Genomic DNA, 17,575 nt, shown 5'->3' on the forward strand with positions numbered 1-17,575 from the left:
TTAATTTTGATGCAAGCCGGTCTGAAACCAATCGGCAAATTACTCAAGATGCTTAACTCGCTGAGAAAATCACTTTTATTCCACAATGGATGGCTGGCAAAAATAGTTAATTTTGATGCAAGCCGTTCTGAGACCAATCGGGAAATTACTCAAAATGCTAAACTCGCCGCGAAAATCACTTTTTTCCCACAATGAGTGTTGGACAAAAAATAGTAAATTGCAACGCAAGCCGTTCTGAAACCAATCGGCAAATTACTCAAAGTGCTTAACTCGCCGAGAAAATCACTTTTTTTCCACAATGTATGTCTGGCAAAAAATATTTAATTTCATTGCAAGCCGGTCTGAAACCAATCGGCAAATTACTCAAAATGCTTAACTCGCCGAGAAAATCACTTTTTTTCCAAAATGAATGTCTGGCAAAAAATAGTTAATTTTGATGCAAGCCGTTCTGAAACCAATCGGCAAATTACTTTCAGTGCTTAATGCGCCGAGAAAATCACTTTTTTTCCAAAATGAATGTCTGGCAAAAAATATTTAATTTCATTGCAAGCCGTTCTGAAACTAATCGGCAAATTACTCAAAATGCTTAACTCGCCGAGAAAATCACTTTTTTCCCACAATGAATGTCTGGCAAAAAATAGTAAATTTCAATGCGAGCCGTTCTGAAACCAATCGGTAAATTACTCAAAATGCTTAACTCGCTGAGAAAATCACTTTTTTTCACATTGAATGTCTGGCAAAAAATAGTTAATCTCAATGCAAGCCGTTCTGAAACCAATCGGCAAATTGCTCAAAATGCTTAACTCGCTGAGAACATCACTTTTTTTCACAATGAATGTCTGGCAAAAAATAGTTAATTTTGATGCAAGCCGGTCTGAAACCAATCGGCAAATTACTCAAACTGCTTAACTCGCCGTGAAAATCACTTTTTTCCCCACAATAAATGTCTGGCAAAAAATAGTTAATTTTGTTGCAAGCCGTTCTGAAACCAATCGGCAAATTACTCAAAATGCTTAACTCGCCGAGAAAATCATTTTTTTCCACAATCTATGTCTGGCAAAAAATAGTTAATTTTGATGCAAGTCGGTCTGAAACCAATCGGCAAATTACTCAAAATGCCTAGCTCGCCGAGAAAATCGTTTAATTCCCACAATGAATGTCTGGCAAAAATAGTTAATTTTGATGCAAGCCGTTCTGAAACCAATCGGCAAATTACTCAAAATGCTGAACTCGCCGCGAAAATCACTTTTTTTCCACAATGAACGTCTGGCAAAAAATAGTAAATTTCAATGCAAGCCGGTCTGAAACCAATCGGCAAATTACTCAAAATGCTTAACTCGCCGAGAAAATCACTTTTTTTCCACAATGAATGTCTGGCAAAAAATAGTTAATTTTGATGCAAACCGTTCTGAAACCAATCGGCAATTTACTCAAAATGCTTAACGCGCCGAGAAAATCATTTTTTTTCCAAAATGAATGTCTGGCAAAAAATAGTTTATTTTGATGCAAGCCGTTCTGAAACCAATCGGCAAAATGCTTAACTCGCCGAGAAAATCATTTTATTCCGACAATGAATGTCTGGCAAAAAAAGTTAATTTTGATGCAAGCCGTTCTGAAACCAATCGGCAAATTACTCAGAATGCTTAACTCGCCGCGAAAATCACTTTTTTCCCACAATGAATGTCTGGCAAAAAATAGTAAATTTCAATGCAAGCCGTTCTGAAACCAATCGGCAAATTACTCAAAATGCTTAACTCGCTGAGAAAATCACTTTTTTTCACAGTGAATGTCTGGCAAAAAATAGTTAATTTTGATGCTAGCCGTTCTGAAACCAATCGGCAAATTACTCAAAATGCTTAACTCGCCGCGAAAATCACTTTTTTCCCACAAAGAATGTCTGGCAAAAAATAGTTAATTTTGATGCAAGTCGTTTTTAAACCAATCGGCAAATTACTCAAAATGCTTAACTCGCCGAGAAAATCATTTTTTTCCACAATGTATGTCTGGCAAAAAATAGTTAATTTTGATGCAAGTCGGTCTGAAACCAATCGGCAAATTACTCAAAATGCTTAACTCGCCGAGAAAACCACTTTTTTCCGCAATGTATGTCTGGCAAAAAATAGTAAATTTCAATGCAAGCTGTTCTGAAACCAATCGGCAAATTACTCAAAATGCTTAACTCGCTGAGAAAATCACTTTTTTTCACAATGATTGTCTGGCAAAAAAGAGTTAATTTTGATGCAAGCCGTTCTGAAAACAATCGGCAAATTACTCAAAATGCTTAACTCGCCGCGAAAATCACTTTTTTCCCACAATGAATATCTGGCAAAAAATAATTAATTTTGATGCAAGCCGGTCTGAAACCAATCGGCAAATTAATCAAGATGCTTAACTCGCTGAGAAAATCACTTTTTTCCCACAATGGATGTCTGGCAAAAAATAGTTAATTTAGATGCAAGCCGTTCTGAGACCAATCGGGAAATTACTCAAAATGCTAAACTCGCCGCGAAAATCACTTTTTTCCCACAAGGAGTGTTGGACAAAAAATAGTAAATTGCAACGCAAGCCGTTCTGAAACCAATCGGCAAATTACTCAAAGTGCTTAACTCGCCGAGAAAATCACTTTTTTTCCACAATGTATGTCTGGCAAAAAATATTTAATTTCATTGCAAGCCGTTCTGAAACCAATCGGCAAATTACTCAAAATGCTTAACTCGCCGCGAAAATCACTTTTTTCCCACAATGAATATCTGGCAAAAAATAATTAATTTTGATGCAAGCCGGTCTGAAACCAATCGGCAAATTAATCAAGATGCTTAACTCGCTGAGAAAATCACTTTTTTCCCACAATGGATGTCTGGCAAAAAATAGTTAATTTAGATGCAAGCCGTTCTGAGACCAATCGGGAAATTACTCAAAATGCTAAACTCGCCGCGAAAATCACTTTTTTCCCACAAGGAGTGTTGGACAATAAATAGTAAATTGCAACGCAAGCCGTTCTGAAACCAATCGGCAAATTACTCAAAGTGCTTAACTCGCCGAGAAAATCACTTTTTTTCCACAATGTATGTCTGGCAAAAAATACTTAATTTCATTGCAAGCCGTTCTGAAACCAATCGGCAAATTACTCAAAATGCTTAACTCGCCGCGAAAATCACTTTTTTCCCACAATGAATATCTGGCAAAAAATAATTAATTTTGATGCAAGCCGGTCTGAAACCAATCGGCAAATTAATCAAGATGCTTAACTCGCTGAGAAAATCACTTTTTTCCCACAATGGATGTCTGGCAAAAAATAGTTAATTTAGATGCAAGCCGTTCTGAGACCAATCGGGAAATTACTCAAAATGCTAAACTCGCCGCGAAAATCACTTTTTTCCCACAAGGAGTGTTGGACAAAAAATAGTAAATTGCAACGCAAGCCGTTCTGAAACCAATCGGCAAATTACTCAAAGTGCTTAACTCGCCGAGAAAATCACTTTTTTTCCACAATGTATGTCTGGCAAAAAATATTTAATTTCATTGCAAGCCGTTCTGAAACCAATCGGCAAATTACTCAAAATGCTTAACTCGCCGAGAAAATCACTTTTTTTCCAAAATGAATGTCTGGCAAAAAATAGTTAATTTTGATGCAAGCCGTTCTGAAACCAATCGGCAAATTACTTTAAGTGCTTAACGCGCAGAGAAAATCACTTTATTTCCAAAATGAATGTCTGACAAAAAATATTTAATTTCATTGCAAACCGTTTTGAAACCAATCGGCAAATTACTCAAAATGCTTAACTCGCCGAGAAAATCACTTTTTTCCCACAATGAATGTCTGGCAAAGAATAGTTAATTTTGATGCAAGCCGTTCTGAAACCAATCGGCAAAATGTTTAACTCGCCGAGTAAATCACTTTTTTTTTCAAAATGAATGTCTGGCAAAAAATAGTTAATTTTGATGCAAGCCGTTCTGAAACCAATCGGCAAATTACTCAAAATGCTTAACTCGCCGAGAAAACCACTTTTTTCCGCAATGTATGTCTGGCAAAAAATAGTAAATTTCAATGCAAGCTGTTCTGAAACCAATCGGCAAATTACTCAAAATGCTTAACTCGCTGAGAAAATCACTTTTTTTCACAATGATTGTCTGGCAAAAAAGAGTTAATTTTGATGCAAGCCGTTCTGAAAACAATCGGCAAATTACTCAAAATGCTTAACTCGCCGCGAAAATCACTTTTTTCCCACAATGAATATCTGGCAAAAAATAATTAATTTTGATGCAAGCCGGTCTGAAACCAATCGGCAAATTAATCAAGATGCTTAACTCGCTGAGAAAATCACTTTTTTCCCACAATGGATGTCTGGCAAAAAATAGTTAATTTAGATGCAAGCCGTTCTGAGACCAATCGGGAAATTACTCAAAATGCTAAACTCGCCGCGAAAATCACTTTTTTCCCACAAGGAGTGTTGGACAAAAAATAGTAAATTGCAACGCAAGCCGTTCTGAAACCAATCGGCAAATTACTCAAAGTGCTTAACTCGCCGAGAAAATCACTTTTTTTCCACAATGTATGTCTGGCAAAAAATATTTAATTTCATTGCAAGCCGTTCTGAAACCAATCGGCAAATTACTCAAAATGCTTAACTCGCCGCGAAAATCACTTTTTTCCCACAATGAATATCTGGCAAAAAATAAATAATTTTGATGCAAGCCGGTCTGAAACCAATCGGCAAATTAATCAAGATGCTTAACTCGCTGAGAAAATCACTTTTTTCCCACAATGGATGTCTGGCAAAAAATAGTTAATTTAGATGCAAGCCGTTCTGAGACCAATCGGGAAATTACTCAAAATGCTAAACTCGCCGCGAAAATCACTTTTTTCCCACAAGGAGTGTTGGACAAAAAATAGTAAATTGCAACGCAAGCCGTTCTGAAACCAATCGGCAAATTACTCAAAGTGCTTAACTCGCCGAGAAAATCACTTTTTTTCCACAATGTATGTCTGGCAAAAAATACTTAATTTCATTGCAAGCCGTTCTGAAACCAATCGGCAAATTACTCAAAATGCTTAACTCGCCGCGAAAATCACTTTTTTCCCACAATGAATATCTGGCAAAAAATAATTAATTTTGATGCAAGCCGGTCTGAAACCAATCGGCAAATTAATCAAGATGCTTAACTCGCTGAGAAAATCACTTTTTTCCCACAATGGATGTCTGGCAAAAAATAGTTAATTTAGATGCAAGCCGTTCTGAGACCAATCGGGAAATTACTCAAAATGCTAAACTCGCCGCGAAAATCACTTTTTTCCCACAAGGAGTGTTGGACAAAAAATAGTAAATTGCAACGCAAGCCGTTCTGAAACCAATCGGCAAATTACTCAAAGTGCTTAACTCGCCGAGAAAATCACTTTTTTTCCACAATGTATGTCTGGCAAAAAATATTTAATTTCATTGCAAGCCGTTCTGAAACCAATCGGCAAATTACTCAAAATGCTTAACTCGCCGAGAAAATCACTTTTTTTCCAAAATGAATGTCTGGCAAAAAATAGTTAATTTTGATGCAAGCCGTTCTGAAACCAATCGGCAAATTACTTTAAGTGCTTAACGCGCAGAGAAAATCACTTTATTTCCAAAATGAATGTCTGACAAAAAATATTTAATTTCATTGCAAACCGTTTTGAAACCAATCGGCAAATTACTCAAAATGCTTAACTCGCCGAGAAAATCACTTTTTTCCCACAATGAATGTCTGGCAAAGAATAGTTAATTTTGATGCAAGCCGTTCTGAAACCAATCGGCAAAATGTTTAACTCGCCGAGTAAATCACTTTTTTTTTCAAAATGAATGTCTGGCAAAAAATAGTTAATTTTGATGCAAGCCGTTCTGAAACCAATCGGCAAATTACTCAAAATGCTTAACTCGCCGAGAAAACCACTTTTTTCCGCAATGTATGTCTGGCAAAAAATAGTAAATTTCAATGCAAGCTGTTCTGAAACCAATCGGCAAATTACTCAAAATGCTTAACTCGCTGAGAAAATCACTTTTTTTCACAATGATTGTCTGGCAAAAAAGAGTTAATTTTGATGCAAGCCGTTCTGAAAACAATCGGCAAATTACTCAAAATGCTTAACTCGCCGCGAAAATCACTTTTTTCCCACAATGAATATCTGGCAAAAAATAATTAATTTTGATGCAAGCCGGTCTGAAACCAATCGGCAAATTAATCAAGATGCTTAACTCGCTGAGAAAATCACTTTTTTCCCACAATGGATGTCTGGCAAAAAATAGTTAATTTAGATGCAAGCCGTTCTGAGACCAATCGGGAAATTACTCAAAATGCTAAACTCGCCGCGAAAATCACTTTTTTCCCACAAGGAGTGTTGGACAAAAAATAGTAAATTGCAACGCAAGCCGTTCTGAAACCAATCGGCAAATTACTCAAAGTGCTTAACTCGCCGAGAAAATCACTTTTTTTCCACAATGTATGTCTGGCAAAAAATACTTAATTTCATTGCAAGCCGTTCTGAAACCAATCGGCAAATTACTCAAAATGCTTAACTCGCCGCGAAAATCACTTTTTTCCCACAATGAATATCTGGCAAAAAATAATTAATTTTGATGCAAGCCGGTCTGAAACCAATCGGCAAATTAATCAAGATGCTTAACTCGCTGAGAAAATCACTTTTTTCCCACAATGGATGTCTGGCAAAAAATAGTTAATTTAGATGCAAGCCGTTCTGAGACCAATCGGGAAATTACTCAAAATGCTAAACTCGCCGCGAAAATCACTTTTTTCCCACAAGGAGTGTTGGACAAAAAATAGTAAATTGCAACGCAAGCCGTTCTGAAACCAATCGGCAAATTACTCAAAGTGCTTAACTCGCCGAGAAAATCACTTTTTTTCCACAATGTATGTCTGGCAAAAAATATTTAATTTCATTGCAAGCCGTTCTGAAACCAATCGGCAAATTACTCAAAATGCTTAACTCGCCGAGAAAATCACTTTTTTTCCAAAATGAATGTCTGGCAAAAAATAGTTAATTTTGATGCAAGCCGTTCTGAAACCAATCGGCAAATTACTTTAAGTGCTTAACGCGCAGAGAAAATCACTTTATTTCCAAAATGAATGTCTGACAAAAAATATTTAATTTCATTGCAAACCGTTTTGAAACCAATCGGCAAATTACTCAAAATGCTTAACTCGCCGAGAAAATCACTTTTTTCCCACAATGAATGTCTGGCAAAGAATAGTTAATTTTGATGCAAGCCGTTCTGAAACCAATCGGCAAAATGTTTAACTCGCCGAGTAAATCACTTTTTTTTTCAAAATGAATGTCTGGCAAAAAATAGTTAATTTTGATGCAAGCCGTTCTGAAACCAATCGGCAAAATGTTGTCGCCGAGAAAATCATTTTATTCCCACAATGAATGTCTGGCAAAAAAAGTTAATTTTGATGCAAATCGGTCTGAAACCAATCGGCAAATTACTCAAAATGCCTAGCTCGCCGAGAAAATCATTTAATTCCCACAATGAATGTCTGGCAAAAATAGTTAATTTTGATGCAAGCCGTTCTGAAACCAATCGGCAAATTACTCAAAATGCTGAACTCGCCGCGAAAATCACTTTTTTTCCACAATGAACGTCTGGCAAAAAATAGTAAATTTCAATGCAAGCCGGTCTGAAACCAATCGGCAAATTACTCAAAATGCTTAACTCGCCGAGAAAATCACTTTTTTTCCACAATGAATGTCTGGCAAAAAATAGTTAATTTTGATGCAAACCGTTCTGAAACCAATCGGCAATTTACTCAAAATGCTTAACGCGCCGAGAAAATCATTTTTTTTCCAAAATGAATGTCTGGCAAAAAATAGTTTATTTTGATGCAAGCCGTTCTGAAACCAATCGGCAAAATGCTTAACTCGCCGAGAAAATCATTTTATTCCGACAATGAATGTCTGGCAAAAAAAGTTAATTTTGATGCAAGCCGTTCTGAAACCAATCGGCAAATTACTCAGAATGCTTAACTCGCCGCGAAAATCACTTTTTTCCCACAATGAATGTCTGGCAAAAAATAGTAAATTTCAATGCAAGCCGTTCTGAAACCAATCGGCAAATTACTCAAAATGCTTAACTCGCTGAGAAAATCACTTTTTTTCACAGTGAATGTCTGGCAAAAAATAGTTAATTTTGATGCTAGCCGTTCTGAAACCAATCGGCAAATTACTCAAAATGCTTAACTCGCCGCGAAAATCACTTTTTTCCCACAAAGAATGTCTGGCAAAAAATAGTTAATTTTGATGCAAGTCGTTCTTAAACCAATCGGCAAATTACTCAAAATGCTTAACTCGCCGAGAAAATCATTTTTTTCCACAATGTATGTCTGGCAAAAAATAGTTAATTTTGATGCAAGTCGGTCTGAAACCAATCGGCAAATTACTCAAAATGCTTAACTCGCCGAGAAAACCACTTTTTTCCGCAATGTATGTCTGGCAAAAAATAGTAAATTTCAATGCAAGCTGTTCTGAAACCAATCGGCAAATTACTCAAAATGCTTAACTCGCTGAGAAAATCACTTTTTTTCACAATGATTGTCTGGCAAAAAAGAGTTAATTTTGATGCAAGCCGTTCTGAAAACAATCGGCAAATTACTCAAAATGCTTAACTCGCCGCGAAAATCACTTTTTTCCCACAATGAATATCTGGCAAAAAATAATTAATTTTGATGCAAGCCGGTCTGAAACCAATCGGCAAATTAATCAAGATGCTTAACTCGCTGAGAAAATCACTTTTTTCCCACAATGGATGTCTGGCAAAAAATAGTTAATTTAGATGCAAGACGTTCTGAGACCAATCGGGAAATTACTCAAAATGCTAAACTCGCCGCGAAAATCACTTTTTTCCCACAAGGAGTGTTGGACAAAAAATAGTAAATTGCAACGCAAGCCGTTCTGAAACCAATCGGCAAATTACTCAAAGTGCTTAACTCGCCGAGAAAATCACTTTTTTTCCACAATGTATGTCTGGCAAAAAATATTTAATTTCATTGCAAGCCGTTCTGAAACCAATCGGCAAATTACTCAAAATGCTTAACTCGCCGCGAAAATCACTTTTTTCCCACAATGAATATCTGGCAAAAAATAATTAATTTTGATGCAAGCCGGTCTGAAACCAATCGGCAAATTAATCAAGATGCTTAACTCGCTGAGAAAATCACTTTTTTCCCACAATGGATGTCTGGCAAAAAATAGTTAATTTAGATGCAAGCCGTTCTGAGACCAATCGGGAAATTACTCAAAATGCTAAACTCGCCGCGAAAATCACTTTTTTCCCACAAGGAGTGTTGGACAAAAAATAGTAAATTGCAACGCAAGCCGTTCTGAAACCAATCGGCAAATTACTCAAAGTGCTTAACTCGCCGAGAAAATCACTTTTTTTCCACAATGTATGTCTGGCAAAAAATACTTAATTTCATTGCAAGCCGTTCTGAAACCAATCGGCAAATTACTCAAAATGCTTAACTCGCCGCGAAAATCACTTTTTTCCCACAATGAATATCTGGCAAAAAATAATTAATTTTGATGCAAGCCGGTCTGAAACCAATCGGCAAATTAATCAAGATGCTTAACTCGCTGAGAAAATCACTTTTTTCCCACAATGGATGTCTGGCAAAAAATAGTTAATTTAGATGCAAGCCGTTCTGAGACCAATCGGGAAATTACTCAAAATGCTAAACTCGCCGCGAAAATCACTTTTTTCCCACAAGGAGTGTTGGACAAAAAATAGTAAATTGCAACGCAAGCCGTTCTGAAACCAATCGGCAAATTACTCAAAGTGCTTAACTCGCCGAGAAAATCACTTTTTTTCCACAATGTATGTCTGGCAAAAAATATTTAATTTCATTGCAAGCCGTTCTGAAACCAATCGGCAAATTACTCAAAATGCTTAACTCGCCGAGAAAATCACTTTTTTTCCAAAATGAATGTCTGGCAAAAAATAGTTAATTTTGATGCAAGCCGTTCTGAAACCAATCGGCAAATTACTTTAAGTGCTTAACGCGCAGAGAAAATCACTTTATTTCCAAAATGAATGTCTGACAAAAAATATTTAATTTCATTGCAAACCGTTTTGAAACCAATCGGCAAATTACTCAAAATGCTTAACTCGCCGAGAAAATCACTTTTTTCCCACAATGAATGTCTGGCAAAGAATAGTTAATTTTGATGCAAGCCGTTCTGAAACCAATCGGCAAAATGTTTAACTCGCCGAGTAAATCACTTTTTTTTTCAAAATGAATGTCTGGCAAAAAATAGTTAATTTTGATGCAAGCCGTTCTGAAACCAATCGGCAAAATGTTGTCGCCGAGAAAATCATTTTATTCCCACAATGAATGTCTGGCAAAAAAAGTTAATTTTGATGCAAATCGGTCTGAAACCAATCGGCAAATTACTCAAAATGCCTAGCTCGCCGAGAAAATCATTTAATTCCCACAATGAATGTCTGGCAAAAATAGTTAATTTTGATGCAAGCCGTTCTGAAACCAATCGGCAAATTACTCAAAATGCTGAACTCGCCGCGAAAATCACTTTTTTTCCACAATGAACGTCTGGCAAAAAATAGTAAATTTCAATGCAAGCCGGTCTGAAACCAATCGGCAAATTACTCAAAATGCTTAACTCGCCGAGAAAATCACTTTTTTTCCACAATGAATGTCTGGCAAAAAATAGTTAATTTTGATGCAAACCGTTCTGAAACCAATCGGCAATTTACTCAAAATGCTTAACGCGCCGAGAAAATCATTTTTTTTCCAAAATGAATGTCTGGCAAAAAATAGTTTATTTTGATGCAAGCCGTTCTGAAACCAATCGGCAAAATGCTTAACTCGCCGAGAAAATCATTTTATTCCGACAATCAATGTCTGGCAAAAAAAGTTAATTTTGATGCAAGCCGTTCTGTAACCAATCGGCAAATTACTCAGAATGCTTAACTCGCCGCGAAAATCACTTTTTTCCCACAATGAATGTCTGGCAAAAAATAGTAAATTTCAATGCAAGCCGTTCTGAAACCAATCGGCAAATTACTCAAAATGCTTAACTCGCTGAGAAAATCACTTTTTTTCACAGTGAATGTCTGGCAAAAAATAGTTAATTTTGATGCTAGCCGTTCTGAAACCAATCGGCAAATTACTCAAAATGCTTAACTCGCCGCGAAAATCACTTTTTTCCCACAAAGAATGTCTGGCAAAAAATAGTTAATTTTGATGCAAGTCGTTCTTAAACCAATCGGCAAATTACTCAAAATGCTTAACTCGCCGAGAAAATCATTTTTTTCCACAATGTATGTCTGGCAAAAAATAGTTAATTTTGATGCAAGTCGGTCTGAAACCAATCGGCAAATTACTCAAAATGCTTAACTCGCCGAGAAAACCACTTTTTTCCGCAATGTATGTCTGGCAAAAAATAGTAAATTTCAATGCAAGCTGTTCTGAAACCAATCGGCAAATTACTCAAAATGCTTAACTCGCTGAGAAAATCACTTTTTTTCACAATGATTGTCTGGCAAAAAAGAATTAATTTTGATGCAAGCCGTTCTGAAAACAATCGGCAAATTACTCAAAATGCTTAACTCGCCGCGAAAATCACTTTTTTCCCACAATGAATATCTGGCAAAAAATAATTAATTTTGATGCAAGCCGGTCTGAAACCAATCGGCAAATTAATCAAGATGCTTAACTCGCTGAGAAAATCACTTTTTTCCCACAATGGATGTCTGGCAAAAAATAGTTAATTTAGATGCAAGCCGTTCTGAGACCAATCGGGAAATTACTCAAAATGCTAAACTCGCCGCGAAAATCACTTTTTTCCCACAAGGAGTGTTGGACAAAAAATAGTAAATTGCAACGCAAGCCGTTCTGAAACCAATCGGCAAATTACTCAAAGTGCTTAACTCGCCGAGAAAATCACTTTTTTTCCACAATGTATGTCTGGCAAAAAATATTTAATTTCATTGCAAGCCGTTCTGAAACCAATCGGCAAATTACTCAAAATGCTTAACTCGCCGCGAAAATCACTTTTTTCCCACAATGAATATCTGGCAAAAAATAATTAATTTTGATGCAAGCCGGTCTGAAACCAATCGGCAAAATGCTTAACTCGCCGAGAAAATCATTTTATTCCGACAATGAATGTCTGGCAAAAAAAGTTAATTTTGATGCAAGCCGTTCTGAAACCAATCGGCAAATTACTCAGAATGCTTAACTCGCCGCGAAAATCACTTTTTTCCCACAATGAATGTCTGGCAAAAAATAGTAAATTTCAATGCAAGCCGTTCTGAAACCAATCGGCAAATTACTCAAAATGCTTAACTCGCTGAGAAAATCACTTTTTTTCACAGTGAATGTCTGGCAAAAAATAGTTAATTTTGATGCTAGCCGTTCTGAAACCAATCGGCAAATTACTCAAAATGCTTAACTCGCCGCGAAAATCACTTTTTTCCCACAAAGAATGTCTGGCAAAAAATAGTTAATTTTGATGCAAGTCGTTTTTAAACCAATCGGCAAATTACTCAAAATGCTTAACTCGCCGAGAAAATCATTTTTTTCCACAATGTATGTCTGGCAAAAAATAGTTAATTTTGATGCAAGTCGGTCTGAAACCAATCGGCAAATTACTCAAAATGCTTAACTCGCCGAGAAAACCACTTTTTTCCGCAATGTATGTCTGGCAAAAAATAGTAAATTTCAATGCAAGCTGTTCTGAAACCAATCGGCAAATTACTCAAAATGCTTAACTCGCTGAGAAAATCACTTTTTTTCACAATGATTGTCTGGCAAAAAAGAGTTAATTTTGATGCAAGCCGTTCTGAAAACAATCGGCAAATTACTCAAAATGCTTAACTCGCCGCGAAAATCACTTTTTTCCCACAATGAATATCTGGCAAAAAATAATTAATTTTGATGCAAGCCGGTCTGAAACCAATCGGCAAATTAATCAAGATGCTTAACTCGCTGAGAAAATCACTTTTTTCCCACAATGGATGTCTGGCAAAAAATAGTTAATTTAGATGCAAGCCGTTCTGAGACCAATCGGGAAATTACTCAAAATGCTAAACTCGCCGCGAAAATCACTTTTTTCCCACAAGGAGTGTTGGACAAAAAATAGTAAATTGCAACGCAAGCCGTTCTGAAACCAATCGGCAAATTACTCAAAGTGCTTAACTCGCCGAGAAAATCACTTTTTTTCCACAATGTATGTCTGGCAAAAAATATTTAATTTCATTGCAAGCCGTTCTGAAACCAATCGGCAAATTACTCAAAATGCTTAACTCGCCGCGAAAATCACTTTTTTCCCACAATGAATATCTGGCAAAAAATAATTAATTTTGATGCAAGCCGGTCTGAAACCAATCGGCAAATTAATCAAGATGCTTAACTCGCTGAGAAAATCACTTTTTTCCCACAATGGATGTCTGGCAAAAAATAGTTAATTTAGATGCAAGCCGTTCTGAGACCAATCGGGAAATTACTCAAAATGCTAAACTCGCCGCGAAAATCACTTTTTTCCCACAAGGAGTGTTGGACAAAAAATAGTAAATTGCAACGCAAGCCGTTCTGAAACCAATCGGCAAATTACTCAAAGTGCTTAACTCGCCGAGAAAATCACTTTTTTTCCACAATGTATGTCTGGCAAAAAATATTTAATTTCATTGCAAGCCGTTCTGAAACCAATCGGCAAATTACTCAAAATGCTTAACTCGCCGCGAAAATCACTTTTTTCCCACAATGAATATCTGGCAAAAAATAATTAATTTTGATGCAAGCCGGTCTGAAACCAATCGGCAAATTAATCAAGATGCTTAACTCGCTGAGAAAATCACTTTTTTCCCACAATGGATGTCTGGCAAAAAATAGTTAATTTAGATGCAAGCCGTTCTGAGACCAATCGGGAAATTACTCAAAATGCTAAACTCGCCGCGAAAATCACTTTTTTCCCACAAGGAGTGTTGGACAAAAAATAGTAAATTGCAACGCAAGCCGTTCTGAAACCAATCGGCAAATTACTCAAAGTGCTTAACTCGCCGAGAAAATCACTTTTTTTCCACAATGTATGTCTGGCAAAAAATATTTAATTTCATTGCAAGCCGTTCTGAAACCAATCGGCAAATTACTCAAAATGCTTAACTCGCCGAGAAAATCACTTTTTTTCCAAAATGAATGTCTGGCAAAAAATAGTTAATTTTGATGCAAGCCGTTCTGAAACCAATCGGCAAATTACTTTAAGTGCTTAACGCGCAGAGAAAATCACTTTATTTCCAAAATGAATGTCTGACAAAAAATATTTAATTTCATTGCAAACCGTTTTGAAACCAATCGGCAAATTACTCAAAATGCTTAACTCGCCGAGAAAATCACTTTTTTCCCACAATGAATGTCTGGCAAAGAATAGTTAATTTCATTGCAAGCCGTTCTGAAACCAATCGGCAAATTACTCAAAATGCTTAACTCGCCGCGAAAATCACTTTTTTCCCACAATGAATATCTGGCAAAAAATAATTAATTTTGATGCAAGCCGGTCTGAAACCAATCGGCAAATTAATCAAGATGCTTAACTCGCTGAGAAAATCACTTTTTTCCCACAATGGATGTCTGGCAAAAAATAGTTAATTTAGATGCAAGCCGTTCTGAGACCAATCGGGAAATTACTCAAAATGCTAAACTCGCCGCGAAAATCACTTTTTTCCCACAAGGAGTGTTGGACAAAAAATAGTAAATTGCAACGCAAGCCGTTCTGAAACCAATCGGCAAATTACTCAAAGTGCTTAACTCGCCGAGAAAATCACTTTTTTTCCACAATGTATGTCTGGCAAAAAATATTTAATTTCATTGCAAGCCGTTCTGAAACCAATCGGCAAATTACTCAAAATGCTTAACTCGCCGCGAAAATCACTTTTTTCCCACAATGAATATCTGGCAAAAAATAATTAATTTTGATGCAAGCCGGTCTGAAACCAATCGGCAAATTAATCAAGATGCTTAACTCGCTGAGAAAATCACTTTTTTCCCACAATGGATGTCTGGCAAAAAATAGTTAATTTAGATGCAAGCCGTTCTGAGACCAATCGGGAAATTACTCAAAATGCTAAACTCGCCGCGAAAATCACTTTTTTCCCACAAGGAGTGTTGGACAAAAAATAGTAAATTGCAACGCAAGCCGTTCTGAAACCAATCGGCAAATTACTCAAAGTGCTTAACTCGCCGAGAAAATCACTTTTTTTCCACAATGTATGTCTGGCAAAAAATATTTAATTTCATTGCAAGCCGTTCTGAAACCAATCGGCAAATTACTCAAAATGCTTAACTCGCCGAGAAAATCACTTTTTTTCCAAAATGAATGTCTGGCAAAAAATAGTTAATTTTGATGCAAGCCGTTCTGAAACCAATCGGCAAATTACTTTAAGTGCTTAACGCGCAGAGAAAATCACTTTATTTCCAAAATGAATGTCTGACAAAAAATATTTAATTTCATTGCAAACCGTTTTGAAACCAATCGGCAAATTACTCAAAATGCTTAACTCGCCGAGAAAATCACTTTTTTCCCACAATGAATGTCTGGCAAAGAATAGTTAATTTTGATGCAAGCCGTTCTGAAACCAATCGGCAAAATGTTTAACTCGCCGAGTAAATCACTTTTTTTTTCAAAATGAATGTCTGGCAAAAAATAGTTAATTTTGATGCAAGCCGTTCTGAAACCAATCGGCAAAATGTTGTCGCCGAGAAAATCATTTTATTCCCACAATGAAAGTCTGGCAAAAAAAGTTAATTTTGATGCAAATCGGTCTGAAACCAATCGGCAAATTACTCAAAATGCCTAGCTCGCCGAGAAAATCATTTAATTCCCACAATGAATGTCTGGCAAAAATAGTTAATTTTGATGCAAGCCGTTCTGAAACCAATCGGCAAATTACTCAAAATGCTGAACTCGCCGCGAAAATCACTTTTTTTCCACAATGAACGTCTGGCAAAAAATAGTAAATTTCAATGCAAGCCGGTCTGAAACCAATCGGCAAATTACTCAAAATGCTTAACTCGCCGAGAAAATCACTTTTTTTCCACAATGAATGTCTGGCAAAAAATAGTTAATTTTGATGCAAACCGTTCTGAAACCAATCGGCAATTTACTCAAAATGCTTAACGCGCCGAGAAAATCATTTTTTTTCCAAAATGAATGTCTGGCAAAAAATAGTTTATTTTGATGCAAGCCGTTCTGAAACCAATCGGCAAAATGCTTAACTCGCCGAGAAAATCATTTTATTCCGACAATGAATGTCTGGCAAAAAAAGTTAATTTTGATGCAAGCCGTTCTGAAACCAATCGGCAAATTACTCAGAATGCTTAACTCGCCGCGAAAATCACTTTTTTCCCACAATGAATGTCTGGCAAAAAATAGTAAATTTCAATGCAAGCCGTTCTGAAACCAATCGGCAAATTACTCAAAATGCTTAACTCGCTGAGAAAATCACTTTTTTTCACAGTGAATGTCTGGCAAAAAATAGTTAATTTTGATGCTAGCCGTTCTGAAACCAATCGGCAAATTACTCAAAATGCTTAACTCGCCGCGAAAATCACTTTTTTCCCACAAAGAATGTCTGGCAAAAAATAGTTAATTTTGATGCAAGTTTTTCTTAAACCAATCGGCAAATTACTCAAAATGCTTAACTCGCCGAGAAAATCATTTTTTTCCACAATGTATGTCTGGCAAAAAATAGTTAATTTTGATGCAAGTCGGTCTGAAACCAATCGGCAAATTACTCAAAATGCTTAACTCGCCGAGAAAACCACTTTTTTCCGCAATGTATGTCTGGCAAAAAATAGTAAATTTCAATGCAAGCTGTTCTGAAACCAATCGGCAAATTACTCAAAATGCTTAACTCGCTGAGAAAATCACTTTTTTTCACAATGATTGTCTGGCAAAAAAGAGTTAATTTTGATGCAAGCCGTTCTGAAAACAATCGGCAAATTACTCAAAATGCTTAACTCGCCGCGAAAATCACTTTTTTCCCACAATGAATATCTGGCAAAAAATAATTAATTTTGATGCAAGCCGGTCTGAAACCAATCGGCAAATTAATCAAGATGCTTAACTCGCTGAGAAAATCACTTTTTTCCCACAATGGATGTCTGGCAAAAAATAGTTAATTTAGATGCAAGCCGTTCTGAGACCAATCGGGAAATTACTCAAAATGCTAAACTCGCCGCGAAAATCACTTTTTTCCCACAAGGAGTGTTGGACAAAAAATAGTAAATTGCAACGCAAGCCGTTCTGAAACCAATCGGCAAATTACTCAAAGTGCTTAACTCGCCGAGAAAATCACTTTTTTTCCACAATGTATGTCTGGCAAAAAATATTTAATTTCATTGCAAGCCGTTCTGAAACCAATCGGCAAATTACTCAAAATGCTTAACTCGCCGCGAAAATCACTTTTTTCCCACAATGAATATCTGGCAAAAAATAATTAATTTTGATGCAAGCCGGTCTGAAACCAATCGGCAAATTAATCAAGATGCTTAACTCGCTGAGAAAATCACTTTTTTC

The sequence above is a fragment of the Scyliorhinus torazame genome, chromosome 18, assembly GCF_047496885.1.
Source record: "Scyliorhinus torazame isolate Kashiwa2021f chromosome 18, sScyTor2.1, whole genome shotgun sequence".
NCBI lineage: Eukaryota > Metazoa > Chordata > Chondrichthyes > Carcharhiniformes > Scyliorhinidae > Scyliorhinus > Scyliorhinus torazame.